This window comes from Natator depressus, chromosome 16 (genome assembly GCF_965152275.1).
Source record: "Natator depressus isolate rNatDep1 chromosome 16, rNatDep2.hap1, whole genome shotgun sequence".
Lineage (NCBI taxonomy): Eukaryota > Metazoa > Chordata > Testudines > Cheloniidae > Natator > Natator depressus.
The window spans coordinates 23882824-23902579 of record NC_134249.1 but is presented as its reverse complement, the minus strand read 5'-3'; the positions used below and the strand labels follow the sequence as shown (position 1 = coordinate 23902579).

Genomic DNA, 19756 nt, shown 5'->3' with positions numbered 1-19756 from the left:
ATCTTCCCAACCCTATTTTCAGATGCTTATACTTTTCTAACAAACAAGTAGAAAAGATTGTTTGAAACACTCACATTCTGGGCTAAAGTTTCCCTGCCCGATCTCTGTAAGGTGAAATTTATGGATTAAAGAAAGCTACGTGTGTAAAGTCTAATTTGTAACTAAAGAGTATATTGAAGACTGAATTACCAATTGATACCTCAGTCATTCTAACTTCGTTTACATAATTAATATATTTGTAAACCTTTGTTATTTAAACCTGGAACTATTCGGGCTATGTTACATTCACAACATGGGGCAGACTATCCCACCAACTCCTAAGAGGTAACTACCACAAAACCTTAAACATCACTAGGATAATGATTTTCCAGGACTGAATGTAAGGGAGCACTTCAAAATTGTGCCTCTCGGTCTTAACTGTTCTTTTCAGAATTGCTCAAGTCCATGGGCTATTACAGTCTTGCACCTTATATTTTGGCTGTACAAATCAGGATGGGATGCTGCATGCAGGTACATGTTGTTGTCTGCAAGCAGCACTCTTCCTATATTAAACAGGAAATAAATGCAGGCTGCACTGTAAGAATCTTCAACTGATTTTATCCATTTTATACCGCCAGAGCCACAAAGGTGTCAGTACATCACTGCTAATCAACACAGTGTAATACTTTAATGACTCTTCTCTTTTTAAGATGTTGAATTTTAAAAGGTAAAGTTCCACTGAGGTTGGAAGTAAACGATCGAGAGGATTTTGGCACCATCTGTACCCAAAGAAATTGGTCAAAGAAAGGTAATTAAGTTACAAGAAATCCAAGACCTTCACTGGGTAACAGAATTCTGCTAGATCTTGGATCCAATATTGCTACCCAGTTTGTTAACAATAAGGAAACACTTGTCAGATGGAAGGTAAATCTACACTGCAGTCGAATGATCTCAGCTCAGATAGGCATACTCTCACTAGCTTTAATTTAGCTGGCACACTAAAAATCACAGTAAAAACACAGTGGCATGGGTTTCAATGCCAGACACACATGCCTACCTGATTCTCTGGGTACATAGTCATGTTGTTAGCCCATGCTGAAGCTCCTGCTGCCTCGTCTTCATTGCTATTTTTAGCATGCTAGCCAGATTAAAGCGAGTACAAGTGGGCCTACCGGAGCTGCAAATCACACCTTCAACTGCAGTGTATACATACTCTGATGCTTTTTCCACAATACATAAAAAATATAGCCACCATTCCCACGCAGTAGATGCAGCGCATTCTGAAATATGGCTAAACTCAATCTGAAGGAATAATTATGTTGATTTTATGGAGCATGCACTCCATCTTCAATCATGTATTTTATGTAGCTTTCTTAAAAGGGATACTTAAGTCACTGACATCCAAAATGTGAAAACTTAAAGGTATATTTTACATTTCCATAGCAAATGTGCTCCTGCCAAAATGAGTGTTTTTTAAATTAATCCCTGCAAAGATAAATAACCCAGAAAACTGTTCCAGCTCTAGCTCCTGTATTCATAGCTGTACAGCAGTTTCTAACTGAACCACAAAAGAAATGTACACTAGATTAACAGACCTGAAAACTAAAAATTTTCTGTTTATCTATCCACAGCTTTGCAACAGCAATTCAAGCTTCCTCAAGATTTGTAAATTCCAAGAGTGTGCCTCAATTCTAACTTGCAGGAACTATATCCAGGGGCAAGAGGAACATTTCATCTCCATGGCCTATTCAGACCTTGTCCTCTCTTGAGACACACGACAAGACTACAAAAATTAGTGCGCTGTGATGGTGAGTTTGAAGATGTGATTCCACTGACAACTAGACAGAGATCAACAAACTCATTTTACCTAATGCTTTCCAGCCAACTTTCAATACATTATCACTGGCACAATACAGCATCAAAGAAATCAGACAGAAAAAATTTAGTCAAGTCCTGGTTAAGCAAAATACGAAAGGTACACAAAATCAACAGCAGAGAACATTAATAAAAGACCAGAACTCAAAAACATTTAATCAGACTCCTTCTCACTTCCTTTTCCCATTTGGTAATTAAAACATAATTCCAGAAGAATATTTGAAGAATTCTTCATCTGTTTAACAGCCAAAGACAACAGTAGGAAACAAGTCAAGAGGCCTTGGAACGAGCTCTCCCTACCCTGGCAGTGTTCGACTCTGCTTTGCCCTAGCCCTGCACTTTCATTACTCAAGAGATGGGCTCTCTCTCATTGTTACTTCCAAGGTACTTAGGAAGCTCAGACTGTCTTGTTTGGGCCTTGCAGCTGGGGAAGTGTAAACAGATATATTTTTAAAATAGCACAGAGGTGTGCCACACATTCCCCATACTGGACGAAAAAGGGAAGTTATCACAATCACCTCTGAGAAGAGTAAGTTACAAAAAGTAACCAATGCTGAATTTCTGTTTGAGGCTACTACAAATGCTCACATTAAATATTTCAAATGCACAAGATCCAAGTAGGTCATATGCCACAAAAATCAATATATGTAGAGGCTGAGTCATTCTCCAAAATTATGCATGTCATTCATGGGATCCTTTGTAGTCAGTGTTAGCCAGTTGTTGAAATCAGGCTCTCAATCTTTAATTTTTTTTAATCAAATTTTAAATTAATATTTTTGCTTCTGGACAATTATTTATTCTGAGAATTCCTGTTTGGACATATGGTTCCTTTTTACTGTGAGGTATGAATGGTCATTGTTGGGGTTCCATTCCCTATAAGCAGCACAGAGTAACTGAGAGTGAATATTAATCTTCTCAGCTTCTAGAAAGGGAAATGTAGGGAGGAAAGCTTTCATCACTGCTTTTTCAAGCATGGCACTTGGAGAATTCTGGGTAAAAATTATTAACGGCATGCTATGAGTCTTGCAGTATTTGGGGTAAATTCTAAGTGACCACGTAAGTTCTGAATGATGCTGATGACCGACCAACCAATCTAATGAACCCAGCAATACCGCATACCAATTGTGGTCAGTTTCACACAACATTAAAGCATAAAATGTCTTCAGTTAGCGCTGGCACTTTACCTATAAGTGAAAAATGATAGGGATGCTCTTTTGAAGGGTTCAGAAACACAAGAATGATCATACAGGAAAAGAATAAGTGGCCAGTTCAGTCAGGTATTCCTCCTCCTGCCATGCCAGAATAGACCAAATGACCCATCCATGCCAGTGCCTCAGTCAGTGGCCAATGCAAGAAGCGTCAGAGGAAAGAAAGTAACCCTGTGCTAAACGAATGGTATAATACTATGCCACAAAGAGACGCTTCTTCTTTACCTCAACCAGTGGTCCCATATGGCCTGAAACACAACTGGCATTTATAATTTTGTCAGAGACTAGTGTAATCGCAGGTGCTTGTCCAATTTGCATAAATGTCTAATCAGTTTTGAAATTCACAATCATTTGTCTTAGCAATATCTTGTAGCAGCAAGTTCCACAGGTTTATGGCATGTAAGATTTTATGAAAGCAGTATAACCTAGCCCAGGGGTTCTCAGACTGGGGGTCAGGACCCCTCAGAGGGGTTGTGAAGTTATTACATGGGGGGTCGCGAGCTGTCAGCCTCCACCCTAAACCCTGCTTTGCCTCCAGCATTTATAATGGTGTTAAATATATTAAAAAGTGTTTTTAATTTATAAGGGTGGGGTTACACTCACAGGCTTGCTATGTGAAAGGGGTCACCAGTACAAAAGTTTGAGAACCACCTAGCCTCTTTTGCACACAAGAAGAAAACTTGCAAATTACGATTAAGCAACATTAGCAAAACTGGCTGTGCTGTTTATATGCAATCTTCAGTATGTCACAAGAATGGACACAGGCTGGTAAGTGGGACACTCTCTCTGCATCCCCACCAAATCTACAAAATCAAGGAACAAACTTCTTTTACTGAAAATAAAGAGGAGAACTCATATGAACAAAGAAGCCAGTGATATGCTTCAGTTATTAAAATGCTGGCACTTAGCTGCACATTATAAATAAATGAAGCAACACTGTCTCAGTTAAGCACTTAGTTTCGTAAAGAAGACAGTCATCAGGACATCATATAACCACACAAAAACTGGCAGGTCTTGTATGACTGAATATGCTGCTTACCTAAATATCCGCAGTGGAGTTACTGGCGCAGGATTGTTTGCCTGTACCCAAACCAGTAGGGAAAACAGTTTACTGGAAACAAAGGAAGGAAATAAAACATGGTTAATTAGAGCTGAACCCAACTTAAAAACAAAACATTTTCAGAAAAGAACAATTAACACAGCAGAATGCTGCCTTCCTTCCACCAACAGATCTGAAGTTATAAACTCAAAGGCTAGGAAGACAGCACTCTGAAAATGTATAGGATACCAAACTTCCAACTCGCCGTCTTTTGATGTGTGCACGCACATATATGTCAACACCACTTTAGGAATACATCCCAAATACAGCGATCCACCCAAACCTCAAATGATGTGGAATCTGGTCCTCTCTCAGCCCACATACTAGAATAGGTTTGTCTAATATTTGTCCCTGTATTTGAAGGAGTGGCATGACATGAAAGGGAAGCACACTCCAAACACTCACCCACAAAGGAAATTCCCCTATCAAGCAATTATGAAAATAACGGCTGTCCTAGTCTCTAAACACCCTAGCACCCACTGTCATCATTCTGAAGAACAGTTATTACTACTACAACATATTCATTTATATATTGTAGCACTATTCACATGCAAAACGCAATTTTTACAAAGCCAGAAACAAGGTACACAAGCACAAACAAGTAAAACAGGCTTTGACTTAGATTGGAAATAAATGAATTTATCTGCTACCTCAGCTTCATCTTTACCTACACCTGTGAAATGAACAAAGTAAAATCAATAACGTAATTAAAAATCATCAGCATAAGATCATAAAGAACTGTAACCACACAAACCCAAAGTTTTTATAGCTAGAAGAGCATAGATCTAGAACCAAATTCTGCCCTGACTTATATCTTGTGCAGAAACACTATTCCTGAAACTCTGTCTTCAGGCAGCTCCAGTACCATCTGCCCAAGTCAAAGTAACCTGTCAATCAAGATCCCAATTCACCACCTCTCCTCATATAAAGTTAAATGAACCCCCTAACCTGAAGGGGCCCACAAGTGCAACAAGCTCACATTCTCATGGGAACTCCTCCACAGGACTATATCTCCCAAACAGACCTGCCTCTTGCTCTTCTCCTTTGACTCAAATATTCCACTCAGCCAAAACCAAGCTTCCACGATCCCCTGCAGGTATCTGACAGGTGCCTTTCATAGGGCGGAAGAGCCCAGGGTTCTTGGTACTGGAGCCCAAGATCATTAGTTACAAGATGTACATTAAGGAACAGAACCTCATCAGCGTTCAGATTCTTATGCACCTAATCCCCAAGGTGCAGCTCCTCTCCAAACCAGCCTTGGCAACAGCTGCAGCCAGCTTAATCAGGTATTAGCATGTGCCTTTGGATGCCTAAAACTCAACTAGAGGCCAAATTATCCTCTCCCAGATGAATACACAGTATGACTAGTGCCGAAAACCTCCCAAGGAAATAGTGAAGCAGCAGTAGTTGTGCCTAGCACGTGCCTGTTTCCTGAGCCAGCACACCTCCATCTTATTACCAGGCATAGCCAGCTGCTTTCCATATGACTGGCACTCAGTCCTTTTTGCTGCCCGCAATGGTACTGAGTGTCAGCAAACCCAAATGTCCACAGATGAACTATTGTTAGCTGATCTAATAGGTAGGAGACAAAAGAAAGGATTACACTACACAGAGTAGTAGTGCCCCCCTGTCCCACAGAAAGAAATTGTCCTCATCTGGCCCTGCATAACAAGCCTTTTGTTAATCCATTAGGGCCATTGAGGTGGATGCTCCTATAAGGACAAAATGAGCCAAACAGATTACTGCTTTCCTTTGCATTGCTACAAACAAATAGTAGGGCTTTGCACTGTTACAACATCTTATACTGGAGGTGATGGGAAAAATGAAGCCCAGAAGCTAAGTGACTTCCACAAGGCCATTACGAGGCTCAGTATTCCCATCTGTAAAATGAGGGTAGTAGTGCCCTGCCTTACAGACATGCCAAGTGGCCTTTTGCATCTGCCATATGGTTTGAGATCAACAAATAGAAGGTAGTATAGCAATGCAAAATATATTAATTAATAGTGTGTATAGACTATACACCCACATATGTACTTTCTCCAGTTTACTATATTCCTCTAGGTTTCTTCCCCACCCTCAATTCCTGGGGGGGCCAAATGGGGAAAAGAACTATATTTGGATGAAAATAGCTAGTGTAACAAAATAAGCAATCAAGATATTGTTATGATATGAATACAGCATAACTAAGATGTGTTCTATGCAAGATGAGCCATGTGGGGTATCACTGGAAAGGTTATGATTTACTGAATCTGATTATCCTATTTGTATGCATGCATCATTTCTGTATCTGAAGTTAGGAATATGGACTATGTATCAATTACAAAAGTGTTTGCACCTGGGAAACGCCCACCAGGCAGAATGCAGTCAGTCTGGCTGGTTAGTCAATGGGCCATTATGGAGAACAACAGGACTTTGAAGTTGCTAATCTCCCATCTTCCTGAGAAGCTTCCTGGGATGCTACTTTGACACTGCAGGGCCATGTGATCATATCACCTGGTATTGGACTCCATCTTGACCTACTAGTATTTTTCCACTAATGGGGCTGGGGACTAAACTGGAAAACAAAGGATTCCCGCCATATGTAAATCCTATTTAAGGCAGGGAAGTGAGTTAATCTTGGTCAGTTCTTCGCTGAATCCCTGCCCAAGATGACTGCTGAAAACACCTAAGACTGATCCGGGGAAGAAAGGACTGGACTCAGGCTAGAAGGTGTCAGGTCTGTGAAAGGAATATCTGGAGTTCTCAGCTGCAAGCAAGAGGTTTGTCTTCAAGAATCTCTGTAACCTGCTTAAAACAACACTTAGGGTGAGAAATTACTTGTAGCCAGTTTCCTTAGCATATTAAGTTTAGTTTGCATGTTTGCTTTATTTGCTCAGTAATCTGCTTTGATCTGTTTGCTTTCCTTTATAATCACTTACAATCTATACTTTCTAGTTAACAAACTTGTTTTGTTTTCTTTAAACCAGTTTGTGCAATTCATAACTGGGTGACAAGAAGCTGTGCATATCTTCCTCCACATTGAGGGAGGGAGCGATTTTTATGAGCTTACGCTGTACAGATTTCTGTGCAGAGCAAGACAATGCAATTTTGGGTTTGCACCCCAGAGGAGGTGTGCATTTGAGTACTGGACAATCCCCTAGCTATTCTTCCCATGCAAAGCTGATTTCAGTGTCTGTGTCTTTCTGCAGCTGGGCGTGTCCCTACCTGTGTGTGTGCTAGAGGAGGCTTGAGGGCCTGGCATAGCAGGACAGGGTGAGGGAGCCCAGGCTGGTGGAACAGGCAGGCTCAGTGGGATTCTAGTACAACAGGTGGCACCCCAGAGTGGGGGAGCATCCTGTCACACACACCCTTCCAAATACCTGTGCATGATTTGTCCGCATTCAAGTGGGTGCCCTATCAAGCCCCTGCCCAGTCACCCTGTGGCATACACAGAGGGATCCAACGCTTAATTGTGAATAAAAGCTCTAATATTATGTATCTGATGAGCAGGCTCTTCGGTCAATGACTGATGTACAAATCAAACATTTTACACACGGGAGCCAGGGTTCTCCAATCTCTAGTGAGTGCTGTGTCATTTATAGTAGGCTCCCTGAAAGAGTGAAGTGATGCAAACTATTTTACGAAGTAACCACTACCACAATGATAATACTTTCCTTCCTCTCTGCTGCCCAATAATGTTTTCTCTCCAGCTTACTCATAAAATAAATCTGTCAAGATGCTATATGAGATTACCTATATTTTTAAATGATGATCTAGGCTTATGATTACATTATCTCCCTGGTTCAGTGTACGTGCGATGGAAAAGGCAGTCCAATCCTAGGAGAGTATTATTTTCGAGTGACTTTTATTGTCCATTATCTTACAGCATTTATGCCACAGCCATGATGTCTGGTAGGAATATTTCACAACAGAAATATCTTTGTCGTTAGTATTCTCATTGCAATTTAGTCAGATCAACCTTTAAATCCCATCTATCATACTGAAGTGCTTTGGCAACACAAGCACAGTAATATATGCTTCCATGTAGAACCTAATTACAGGCTAGGTTAAACAGCATACTCCCCCCCTCCTGTATTACAAGGAGATAGGAAATCCTGAGCAGGCTTTGGTTTCTCACCCTCCCTTTTTGTTGGTGGAAGTACACGACCAGTTCATTATAAACAGACTGATTCCGTCTGGCACATGACAAAAATTCAGTTGAACCTAAACAAACTTCTGACAGCATTTCCAAAAGCAGAGAATATTTACTGTAAATCCTTGACAAATTTTTCCTCCTCAGTTCGTCTCTCTCTCTCGACAGTCACCTTAAAATGACTAGAAATTATCATAAGTAAATAGCAGTTTAACATCCAAAAAAAGAGTGTTAACATTTAATACACACCTGCCAAAACTAAAGAACTATTAATAGGGACGTTGAAGGAGAAAACTTGAGACATGCCACTGAAATGCATTAGATAGGAGAGAATTCTGCAAGAAATGAGTAAGAAAATACAATTTAGCAAACATTTTGCTTAAAGAGACTAAGATCAGACCACATACGTAAAGGTGGCTTTTATACCACAGTGAAGAGAAACCTATTAAAAAGAATATAAGCTCTTCAGAGCAGGGACTATGCATTCTTTCTTACTAACAGCTAGAAAAAGTGACAGGAATTCAAGGTAAAAACTGTCAGACATGAAGCTCACACATATCAATTGAGAGTTTCAAAATCTAAGGCTTGGTCTGCACTTGAAGATTATGTTGGCATGGTTATGTTGTCCAGTGTTGTGAAAAACTACACCCGTGACAGAGCTATGCCAACATAACCCCCAGTGTAGACCCAACGATGTTAACAGAAGAGTGGTTCCATTGACATAGCTAAAATTGTTCAGGCAGGTGGTGTTCCTACACCAACAGAAAAACCCCTTCTATTGGTGTAGGCTGCATCTACACTATGGGGCTTTCCTGGCATAGCAATAACCCAACCTAAAACTATGTCAGAGGAAGTTGTACAGTATTCTCCAAAATATAACTCAACTTGAATAATGTACACCTGCAAAACCCAAGGAGATACATTATTAATCAGTATGAAGACTGTGTAAAGGGTATTGAGGTCTCCCTACAATACGCCTGTTGATCTTGTGTCATGGTGATGTTAGTTCATGGATACAGTTCCTAAAACTTACAGCTAATATATTGTCTAATTCAGTTTTATTGTTCCCCAAAGGCACAAGCTCTAAAGAGCTAGAATAGCAAAATTCAACTGTCTCGATCTCTCAAGTTTAAGAAGTTTTTAAAGTGTGCATTGTGGAGCCAATATAACAAAAAAAGGCAACAATCATTAGTGTCTATGCAAATACATATGGTGACAAGGCTGAAAAGCAGATGAACTCACCCAATAGACCACAATGGTTCCAGTTCAGGTGTTCTCAACCTTTTCCTTTCTGAGCCCCCCACCTTCCCATTCCCCCAACATCCTATAAGAACTCCACACACCCTCTTGTGCCTCAACAACTGTTTTCTGCATATAAAAGCCAGGACCAGCGTTAGGGGGTAGAAAGCAGGGCAAGTGCCTGGGGCTCCATGCCACAAGGGGGCACAGGAAGTTAAGTTCCTTGGGCTCCAGCTCCAGGTGGCAGGGCTTGGGGCTCAGGGAGTCAGCCTCATGTGGTGGGGCTTCAGCTTTCTGCCCTGAGCCCCAGCCAAGTCCAGTGCTGGCCCTGCTTGGTGAACCCCCCTCGGTGAAACCTGCTCGCAGCCCCGCAGGGGGGCCCCAGACCCCTGTTTGAGAACCATTGCTCCAGAGTAACAAGGCATTCATTCAGTCTTTAAAACATGTAGTTGTTTGGTAGTAAAATGTCTTATGAAACAGTTCCTGACTGAAAGCAAGAGTTTCTTTTCAAAATTTATTGACCATATTTTTAAATCCCAAAAGTAATCAATTAATCCACTGCAATTTTTTTAATTCAGTCTTTCTTTACATTTATACAAGTGCAAAAATGTATCTTAGTCAAGATTTTTTTTTTTTGTCTTTACTGTTCCAAGTGGAGTATCACCTAAATGGGTAACTACCTCTAATGAGAGTTACATATGTACATGGCAAGGTGAAATATTTAAATGAAAAAAATATTTCTTTATTTTTCTTATATCTGAAAAATAATGAATATGTAAATATCTGCTGCCAGGCTCAAATACAGAAGCCAAGTTTCAGCCCTCAGCAAAAATTTTACATGCAAGTTATAAACCCCTAAAAAAAAAAAAGAGAGAAGCGAAGCTTTATAATGGAAAAGCTGACAGACCCTTAACTGGAAGCAAAGAACTGAAGTCTTTTTAATATTTTAGTCACATATATCCCATTTTATGGGTATTAGAATAATTTATCCTGAAGGCAGGTGCAGATGAGGTTTTGTTAAGACTTTGTGTAGTCTTTACTAGTTGCAACAGCTAGAGTGCTGAGCATTGTTTCCTTGAAGATATCAAAATTGATTAACTGAGAACACTTTAGTTAAAGAACTGAAAACCCTAGAGCTTTTTTCATATTATGTCATGTCAACAACTGATATTCATTAAACAAATGGTGACAGCCACTGTAATTCACTGTTCCATACTTAGGAGCAAAATGACATGCTCAGGGTTCAGCTGATTGCCATATTTGGGGTCGGGAAGGAATTTTCCTCCAGAGCAGATTGGAAGAGGCCCTGGGGGGTTTTCGCCTTCCTCTGCAGCGTGGGGCACGGGTCACTTGCTGGAGGATTCTCTGCACCTTGAAGTCTTTAAACCATGATTTGAGGACTTCAATAGTTCAGACATAGGTGAGAGGTTTATTGCAGGAGTGGGTGGCTGAGATTCTGTGGCCTGAACTGTGCAGGAGGTCAGACTAGATGATCATAATGGTCCCTTCTGACCTTAATATCTAGGACTCTGTGACAGTAAGTCAACAAACTTAGGGCTTGTCTACACTGGCAATTTACAGTGCTGCAATTCTCTCGCACAGGGGTGTGAAAAAACACCCCCCTGAGCACAGCAAGTTTCAGTGCTGTAAAGTGCCAATGTAGACAGTGCACCAGCACTGGCAGCTACGCCCCTCGTAGAGGTGGGGGTTTTTAAGGGCACTGGGAGAGCTCTCTCCCAGCACTCTGCCACGACCACACAAGCCACGTGAAAGCGCTGCCCTTAGAGCTATTCAGAGCCACTCGCTACAGATGTCAATAGAACTAATGCTACTTGCCAATATTTAAATATTTGCAGCAAACTTCCCACTTTGTTTCAAATCCTTCTTCACCCACAGCTCAAGGTTTACATTAGTCACTGAGATTAATCTTTCAACAGAAATACTACCGAATATTCTACATTGTAGTAGCTGGACAAACTCCCCAAGAAACCCAACTTATTTCTAAAAAATAGCATGGTTTGTCATAGTTTTCTCCATTATTTATCACCCTGTTTAAACTATGGAAAGACCATCAAGTACCACATTTTAAAAGTAATAATAATAAAAGTACTTCAGATCCAAACATTTTACAAACTTAACTAGCCAGTCCTCAGCACTCTCCTGTGCCGTAGTTACTAACTATCATCGTCTTCATTTTACCAATTAAGAAAATGATACAAACAATTAAAGGCAAGCATCCCATGACATCATTCAAATATTTGTAAACTTATGTCCATCAAGCTATGTATATTTACCTTTCTTAATGCTTTGTACATTTTAATCTTTCCTACCTCAGAAGCCATCTCATTCCTTACAATACGTGCCGCCACATCAGAGTGAGTCAGCTTGCAAACACTACTAAAAGTCCTTAGATTTAAATCTACGGGGCCTGGAGCTTGGACATAGTCAGTGGACAGCCCCTACCTTTGGAATTTTTTTCCTCTTACTGGCCCAACAGAGCCCAAGACCCTGCTGTCCAGTTCATAGTCACAGTTTAAGGTCCATCACTTCTCCGAGCCACCCGCCTGGGGGAGTGATGTTGAGATTAGGGTTTTTTAAATTTACTTTGTTGGGTGACAGTATTGTAATGGTCATTAACACTGGCCCACAAGTCTCATTCTCTATTTAAGTGTTGTATAAGCAGCCAGGGACAATGTAAAGGCCACTTTTTCAAGTCAGAAATAAGTCTTTCTCCAGCCCCCTTATTTTCTGTTGCTTATCTTTGAATCTTCATATCTTTTGATAATGAGATGTCCACAGCCAAATGCTATTTTTAGATGCAGTCATACCGGAGTCAGAAAGGGAGGAACTATTGGCACTCACCTCCATGGCAGAATGCTTTGGAATATGCAATCCAATCCTACTTTGACTTTATCCATCACATCATCACTCATGTCTATTTCACAGTCCATTATCACTTTTTTCAGCATGCAGCTTTTTCCTTCCATTGAACATGTATGCTACAGATTTCTTTTTCCCATATATATTAGCTTTCATTTGTTCAAAGTGGGATTCAGCACTGATTCTTTCAATACACTCCTATACCTCTCCCAACAATCTAATATACAGATCTTTATTATCACCCTTTACTTACAATTGCTTCAGCCACAGATCATTTTCTCTTTTGAAGACTGGTCATACAATTTACTTTTCTTCACTCTTCTAGTACCAAACCAACTGACTTTTCAAGAAGAGTTGTCAGTAGTTGGAAAAGTTTGTTGGCTCATTCCCTTAAAATGCATATCATCCAAACCACCCAATTTGTACATGTCCACATTTTCCATCTACAGTATTCACTCACTATAAATTATATTTACAATTTTTTTTGTAAACTAAAACTAAAGCCACAAACCAGCATGGCATAAACTTGCATAGACCCTTATGGAATCCCAAGGAAGTGGCACCCAAACTGCTCAAACTACTTTTCTTAAGAAAGAAAAAAATCTACCTTTAAATAAAAGGTGTTAAATATCTCTGCCATATTTGAATCCTTATTAATTTCTGTTTATTAATAGGCCTATTGTTTCTACTAATAAATATCCCCCTGATATTTTCGAAGTCCTTATTATTCTCCTCTCTCTCACACACACACCCCCTTCTTCACCACATGTGAAAGGTTTAACTCAAGCTAATTTAGGCTATTTCTCAGGCAGAGTGATCTGTATTTTGTCTTATACCGCTTTCCTTTTGCTCCCCTTATTTTTCTCTAGAAGACTTATAAAACACCATTTGCTTCTAGGTCACCTACTCTACTGCCATTTGCAATATAGATTTGGAGGAAGGTTTTGATTTGGAAGTGTTTATGCTTTTTTTTTTTTTTTTTTAATGCAAATCACTTGCCAAATGAGTTCCTTAGAACTTGGGCCCAACTGAAATAAGATATTGTTTTTAAAGAAAGTCTCCTGAATATGGTTTTAAATGTAGCTCACACCATTCATTACAAGATTCTTTCACGTGGCTCCCATTAAAGAATCCTAGAATCGGTGCCAAGAGCACTTGGCGATTTATAGTTATGACTGCATAATCAATGTGACAAGAGGTCAATGTGCCTTCACATCAGGCTAACTATACTATTCTTACCTCTTATTTCTGTTCTCAGACACACACACAAATGGGTATATGTATATTTAAGACATTCAACAGATAGGATAGATAATCTTTTTTTAAATTAAAGGGCCTATATATTAGCTAAATTGAGACATAGGGCCTTTCAAGTGCTTTTCTTTGCAACCTTGAACTCCATATAGATATCCACTATACAAATGTTCACATTCTTTGAAACATCATCAGCTGACACCCCATGCTACTACTGTAACTAATATACATCCATATTAAAACTATCTGGAATTTTACTGTCTTGGTTACCAAGCATGCAAAAACATGCTTACCTTTTAATTTACAAAGAATAAAGCTTTCAAGCCTGAAGCCAAAGTTATATAAGAACATTTCTGTTACCATTCTCAGAATTTGTGCATTCCTGATTAACAGAAGAATATAGGCTGTAAATATGTTATTTATATAACATGACCTTGCTGAATAGGCTGCTAGACACATTAATATCATTAAAACAATACTGAAATCAGTATTAGCCATGTGTTGCCATGAAAGGTGCAGTATCTAAACCAATCCCCAGAATTACAGTTTGCCACCATAAAGAGCACAACTAAGATGCCTAACCACTTACCCAGCCCACTTCTATAAACCAAATACAACTAGCACTCTCAAGCAAAAGCCTTAGCAAACAGATGGGCCTTATACACCATTCCCTAGGTCAAACAGACTCTAGAAAATCAATAAGGGAAGTCAGCTCCAGTGTACAGGAGGACCTTCCATCAATTTCTACCCCCGCTCTCCCAAAACTTTAATCTAGGAACTGTTAAAATGAAATGTCTCAGCTGATCTCACTAAATGCTAAATAAATACAATAGTATTAATACTAAATCCTAAGACATCTTCCTAAAAAAAGTCTAGTGATAATAAACACTACCGGTTTTGCCAGGGTGTAGCCCCTTTTAATTGAACCATTTCAGAGCCCTTTACAAACATCAAGTAATCCTCACAGCACACCTCTGAAGTACTGTTGTCATTTCTCAATGTGTTTAGGCACCAAGAGGTACCACAGCTCAGGTCGTGAGTCAATGTCATAGAGGGGCAGACAGCCCAGAAGTCCGTCCTGACTCTTAGTTCCCTGATCTAATCACTATGCCCATGGACTCGGTTTGTGGCCCCATAACATGAATATTCTAAGGGATGAGAAACCAGGAGCCAGTATACCTGTCCTGCTGCAGAGGGAATCTGCCAAGGGCTAAGGGCAGGAATAGAAAACATACTTGCACTTAACTTCAAATAAGCCAGAACAGCTTGAAGTATTTACATTTCTCATAATCAAAAGTAAGAGGAAATGATGTTGAGAATTATGCAAGTCAGACACTCTGAAGAATCACGTGATTCAAATCCAAAGGCAACTTCAAAACCACCTCATAAAAGTGTATGCAAAACTTGCAAAGCAGCCAGATGCTAACATTGCAAGAATAGCTTTCGCAGCATCTGGATCCTGCAACTAATAGCCAAACGGAAGCAGAACTTTTGCCTGTATAAAAAGATTAAACTTTTTTCTCCTTAAATTAAAAAAAAAAAAAAACTAAATTAGAGACTTTTTTTCCTGAGAATGACAGGTTTCAGAGTAACAGCCGTGTTAGTCTGTATTCGCAAAAAGAAAAGGAGTACTTGTGGCACCTTAGAGACTAACCAATTTATCTGAGCATAAGCTTTCATGAGCTATGCATCCGATGAAGTGAGCTGTAGCTCACGAAAGCTTATGCTCAAATAAATTGGTTAGTCTCTAAGGTGCCACAAGTACTCCTTTTCTTTTTTCCTGAGAATATATGTCAAGAAGAGTACTAATTTATAAATGTGTTCTATCTCCTGAATAAAATCATTAATCATTTTCCGATATATTCTGCAAAAGCATCCCATCACATCTGGAACTGACAGCACCAGTTTTTAATTACTGTTCTTGCTAACTTTATATTAACAGTTGTGTTTCACTTTGAACAACAAGGTTGCCTTAAAGTAAATACAATTCCTTGCCCATATGGACAAGTTATTCCCAAAGAATAAGGGTCACACCGATACTTTTTAGAGTGAGACTATGAGGTGATCCTTCTGCAGTCTGTAGAGCGGCTTTTATTACTTCTTCTGCTGATGACTAGGGTTAACTTTAAGCTCTTGCAGAGAAGGGGACTCTCCCCTTCCTGGGCTAAATGCCCAAATTCCTTCAGGATTCACAAGACTGTCTTTTTTAAATCAAGTCCAATTCTTCTACAGAAAGGTCTGCACATAATGTTCTGCAAAGAAACTGAGAATCAACCTTAAAAGAAAATTATAAATAAATTGTGCATGCACAACATATTCTAATACAAATGTTCTCAATGCAGTAGCACAAAGCTAAGTACTATCAGTCAGTAATGCCCTTAAGCTGATGGGGGGGGGGGGGGATTTGACTACCCTGTCTACCCCCTGCTTTTCCTTCCCAACCTCCTTTGACTGCCAAGATATTTGTGCCTAGACACAGCACTGATCTCAGATCACTGCTACTTTACGTACCATGGGGTACATATTTAGTATTTTAGAGATCCAGAAAAATGAGGTTTTACTCACCAGGGCAATAGCTATAAATTCCCACTGCCGTCTGTCCCTTCTCTTACAAACGCTGCAGGTCCTATACCTCCAAGGTGACGCACTTGCAGCCACTTCTCTGCAGCAACTTCCTCTATGGCAATATTACCTCAGAAACTGAGCTACCTTCTCCCCTGACAGCTGAGTGAAAGTTAATTTTCCAATAACCTTCTTGACATTATCAATCTCTGTCAATAATGCTCCTGAACACACCCAAGAAATTACACCATGGACCAGTCCATCACCATTTTCAGGCAGCTGCGTGCTATTACACATTTACATAAATGCAACAGCCAGTTTGTTTCAAAAGAGGCCCTAAATATTTACCTTATTTTAAAACTATCTGTACTCAATGCAAATCATGCTAACAGCTGTGGAATGCCTGAGTAAAGCAACACCACTTATCAAGAATTTTATACAGAGACAGATTCTACCATTGACAAGTTGTATTCTTTTCCCCAAAACATGAAGGTTTTAAGCATCCATGCCCCATTAGCCCTAATGGAAAAAGTATTCCCAGCTACCATAGGAATGAATGGGAAAACTGACCCAGTAACAGGTCACAAACATGAACCCAACTTAAAATCAGGTTCAGACATAGCCTAAGTACCAGGCAAAAATCAAGTGCTAAGATGACAAAGATAAAATTAAAGAGTAGTGACAGCTGGGAAACAAATCAAACCAATTTAAAATAAAACTGATATAAACAACTAATTTAGTCACCAAATGTTTACTGGCCATTATCTAGCCAATGAATGGTCTGTGATTATTAGACAATCTCTCTCAGCTTTTCTAAGTTTATTGGTTTTACTCCTACATTTTCATTTTCATTTGAAATTCTAACAAAGTTGATGGATCAAAAAGCCATACACAGGTACCTTATTTGTAGATGCAACTCCAGCTTTGTCTTAAAATGGTTTCACCTGGAGGCTGTTTTACTATTTTTCCTATTTAATTTCCTGCAATGAAATTAATTTAATAGTGGATATGATAGTGCAAAAGCAAATAAGAGACTGACTCTGCTTTGCATTACCTTTTTTTAGAAATTCTTTCCGAATAATTTTTGTTATATCTATTAATTTATTTTTGACTAATAGCAGTAACTGATAGAAGAGACTGAACAATGTAGCCTGCTAGATTCTTCTGCTAGGAAGGATGAAACTGAACCTCTTTGTGCTTATGGGAAACAATTACACTACATCAGATCTCTTGCTTGGTTCAAGTCTGGACATCCAATGAGATTCTTGGGTTATCCCTCAAGGGAGCCACCTTAATAAACAACAGCAAACCTTTGTATGTACAATACTATGCATTGAAGGATCTGAAAGTGTTTTACAGATATACTTTCTAATGTTTCTGTGTGGTAGGCATTATTTAACACGCAGTGGTAAGTAAGGCACAGAACTATTAAGTGACCTTTCCCAAGGTCATAGAGAGAGTCAGAGCTGGGAACAGAACAGATCTGTCCTGACTCTATGCCCTGCTCTAACCACTAGACAGAATCACAAAATAAATATGTAGATTACTGCAGTGATTTATAGATGTTTAGAAGTGACATGGGCTAGGTGAGCAAGGTTTCTATAAAAACAGCAGAATGTTCTGGTAGTGCAAATTCCCACAAATTGAAAAAGTTGTCACACCAGAGCCAGCAGCCTTATAACCATTTTCAAGAAAGTAACAGTAATGCATGAGAAAGGAGGAACACACAGACAAAAGAATGAGATATTAGGATAAACAGAAAATGTTTAGTAGTGAAGTCAGAATATTTACTAGTTGATTAGAGTGCTGCATAAAATACTGCCACATTTATTCAAGATTTGCTGAAGCTCAAACTACCAGTGAAAACACATTCTATTCTGCATTGATTTTTCTTCTTGCACTAACAGATAATTTGTCAGTCAAAACAGAAGGAAAGCCACCCCAGTGACAAACATGTCCACAAGCACGAAAAGGAAGAGGTATCATATAGATAACTATCCAGGCCTAGCCTTTTCTACACTCTAGAACACAAGGATTGCCAAGGGGCATACAAAACTCAGATATGTTGGCATTTCAGAAACTAGACCCTATGAAAATGGAGGTTTCATCTATTTATCCTCTTACTTCACAATTCCATTAGTCAGTGCTACTTTAACTCCACCTAGTCTTTCTTTCCATATGATATCAGAGACCCTCATTCCATCTTTTGTGCAAGTTAAGATTATTCGATTTTAAATTTCAAATTATCAAATCCTATGTTTACAGTATCAAGCATAAAAAATTAAATAAGTCCTACATGCAGTTGTTCAAATCTTCAGGAGGACTAAAATCAACCTTTATATCACTCATCTTACAACCTCATCATTGGTCCTTACTATACTGAAGTGAAATTCATACCTAGACACCTCTTCATAACAGAAATCTGTTCTGGTGGCCCACTGGTCTGATGTAGTAAGGCATTATTCTATGTTCCTTCCTATGGAACCAATCTTACCACATGGTTCAGCTACTTCTGCGTGCTTGATATGTCCATAACACTCACTAGACTGGAGCTCTTGAGACTTCCTGCTTTCAGCAAATGTTCCCTAATTGTGACACAGACTCTACAGTATTGTAGGTTCAAATGCTGAATGCAGACAAAGCTGTCTTTCACCAGCTTTGGAAAACAGACTCACCCATTCTGCTGACTCTCTCCAAAAGCCATGCATACTATTAAGTACTCATTCAAGGTTTTGTTTTTTTGGTTTGTTTGTTTGTAATTCTAGTGCTTACAGCAACAGGAAGTGTGAATAACATTTTTTAAGCTGTGATACATCTCACAATACATGTATGTGAACCAAAGTCAATCTGTGAGTCAGAATGGTCCTGGGGGTAATGTACTGGATAGAGGAGTAAAGAGATCTGGAATATAGTCCCACCTCTACCACCAGAAGAATTTTTCCATTTGCCTAGCTGTGTCTATACAGCTGTGGTCAGGTTGACCTAACCACATCACACAGGGTGCAAAATTTTTCACAGCCCCTGAGCAACGTAGCTAGGTCAATCTAATTTTCAGATGTAAACCAGGCCTTATTCTATCTGTGCCTCAGTTCTCCATCTGTAAAATGGGGATACTACTACTGCCTTACCTTACAGAGGTATTGCAAGGATCAATTAATTAATGGATATGATGTGCTCAAGATAAAGCAATGAAGGATGTATATAAATAAAATTCCTCACTTATTAACAGAAAAAAGTGAACCAGAGTATGTATGTGGAGAACCATAGCAAAATATTCCATTTTTAGTGTGCTTTTTTTAATTGCCTCTTTCAAGTAGTGAGAAGTTCAATTCAGTTATTTTAAAAAAACAGAAGAGCAATTCGTCTGCTAATGGTTCAAGTACAATACTAGAGACTACACATGTGGCCAATACATCATCACACAATTAATCACTGCTGCCTATGGCTGGGTCTTGATAGCTGTGAGGTACAAATCAAATGACTGAGTTAATAACCTTACAAGCTATCGCTTTACAGTATGGTATATTG

At 39.3% G+C, this 19756-nt stretch overlaps 1 protein-coding gene across 5 annotated transcripts in view; it reads right to left on the bottom strand.

Annotated features, from left to right (window-relative positions):
• Positions 1-19756, bottom strand: part of NEK6 (NIMA related kinase 6) — a 103150-nt gene that overhangs the window by 69250 nt on the left and 14144 nt on the right. For 3 of the 5 annotated variants that reach the window (XM_074973436.1, XM_074973435.1, XM_074973432.1), the window contains exon 2: positions 4102-4173. The gene's annotated coding sequence lies outside the window, so the exon portion shown is untranslated. Of the gene's footprint in view, positions 1-1036; positions 1175-4101; positions 4174-18722; positions 18786-19756 lie in introns of those variants that run through there. The other 2 variants (XM_074973433.1, XM_074973434.1) reach the window with 2 other exon arrangements.